A 2,106-nucleotide genomic window follows, 5' to 3' on the forward strand; every position below is an offset into this window, starting at 1 on the left:
TATTTTTGGTGCTGATAGTAGATAATAAGGAAGGGCATACAGATATATGGATAGATAGATCTATATCTATATCTATATATAATATAGATAAATGAGGTGTAGCTGAGGTGAATGCTTCCTTACTGCCAGGTGTTATTACTCAAAATTTCAATTTAGAAGAAGGAAGTTTGTTTTATCTAAAATTTTAATGTAGACCAGCCACACCAACCCCCCTCACTGAAAAGTCATTCTTTACCTGAAAAAGCACATCCTACGTTATCTGGAAGAGCAGTGGAGAGACTGAAGGTCCTGCCAGGTTATGGGGAAACAGGTGGGCTGAACTCTGCCAGGGAGAGGTCAGGTTGATGTGACCTGCCTTCCTCCCCGCTGGCCCCGCCTTCCCAACTGGCCCCCTTCAAAATCCTGGAGGGTGGGGGACAGGGGTCACTTCTTGGCAGCTTCTGCCTGGGCTGCCAAATCTGCCTCTTTCTGAGCAGCCAGGAACAGGGCTTGCTCCTTCTGGAAAGCTGCCAGCTCTTCAGAACGGAGGTCCTTCACCACACAAACGCCCAGGGAACGGGCAGATCCAATGATGGAGTGGACAACAGAGGATGGGGCACGTCCTGCAGGTCAAAGGCGTTATCCTGAGCTTTGACGCCGGCGATCTCCTACACGTGCTTCAGTGGCACCAGGCCTGCCACTTCTTTCCCTGTGTGTGGGGCCCCCTTCTCAATCCCAGAAGCTGCCTTCAGGAAGTAGGAAACAGTGGGTTGGCCAATTTTGATTTCAAATGCCCTGTCAGGCTTCACAAAAATCTTGGTAGGCAGAGAAACGCCTTATTTGATGTCCTTGGTCTTCTCGTTGAACTCCTTACAGAACTGGTTGACAGAAACGCCTTGCTGACCCAGGACGGGGCCTGGCGGGGGCCCGGGCTGATGGTCCGGATCATGCCGCCGACCTCGGGCTTCCTGAGGGCCTGAGTGGCCTGGCTTAGCCTTGGCATGATGAGGAGTTCCCGGCCTTAGTTCATTTCAGGTCTACAGCAAGGAGATGGGGGGAGAAGGGGGACAGGGACATCTTCTAAAACCTGGCCTGCATCCCAGTGACTACAGCACTTTATCTCTTTCTTGTAACAAGTCATCTGACAATTATAATATGTTCTGCTCATTAATAAACCTGGGGTCTGGCAGTAGCAGGCATCTCTTGATCACGTATGACAGGTGTGGAATTTTTATATAGTTCCTTTTATAATTTTGCTGATCTGGCATATTTAAGATGAATTATGAGAAGGAGGGACCATAACTGATCAGGTAATGCTTGAAAAGTAGTAGTGCACTTAGCCTTATTCCTTTTAATATCTTCTTTAACATTTTGGTGATTTCCCAAAGTCTAGCGGGCCATGCTGTTTTTAAAACAACAGTGGCTACAAAAATGTTTTCTCTGGTATAGGAATGAGGAAAGCCAGAGGAAACCCATTTCTTTTATTTAAAAAATGTCTTTTAGAAGGTTTGTAGGAGCACATCCTAGGTAATGCTTAGTAAAAATTGATTTAACTATTTATATGCCTAAAGCCTTCTTTTAATGAAATGACATGAATATGATAGGCTATCGATTCAATAACTGACACAATGAATAAAAGGGAAAGTTAGATATTTTCAAAACACCCATAGTGATCCAAGAATATCAGGGATATGCAGTGATAGGGAAATATAATGTGTCAATGAATATAATAAATGTCACAAACATACCTATTCATACTTTTATAAGGGAGGGGCAACTTCTTAGATTGAGAAGATGTGGCTGTTTTCAGAGAGGTTGTCTTTGGATTGTGTAGACACCCCAGTGATAGCTAGTTTTAGTTTTAGAACAGAAAAATGAGGCAAACTATTATGTTTAAACTTATTAGAAAACTCAGTTGATAATAGATCATTCAAATAATTTTATTCTTTTATTTAAAAAATCAAACTTTGATCTTTAGTCCCAATAATTTCTGGACTACAAATACTATGCTAAATAGTATTTTTTATAACATTTTTTAATATAGTTGGTACATTTTAATATGTAAAATTGTTCAAAGAATACATAAAATACTTTGACTATTTGCATATCTATGTATACATATTGTTT

The 2,106-nt window shown here is 41.6% G+C and overlaps 1 pseudogene; it reads right to left on the reverse strand.

Annotated features, from left to right (window-relative positions):
- Positions 1–402: 402 nt before the first annotated feature.
- LOC114898208 lies at positions 403–982 on the reverse strand (annotated as a pseudogene).
- Between the last annotated feature and the right edge of the window lie 1,124 nt (positions 983–2,106).

Source organism: Monodon monoceros, unplaced genomic scaffold (assembly GCF_005190385.1).
Source record: "Monodon monoceros isolate NGI ecotype Baffin Bay Population unplaced genomic scaffold, NGI_Narwhal_1 Super_Scaffold_18, whole genome shotgun sequence".
Taxonomy (NCBI): domain Eukaryota; kingdom Metazoa; phylum Chordata; class Mammalia; order Artiodactyla; family Monodontidae; genus Monodon; species Monodon monoceros.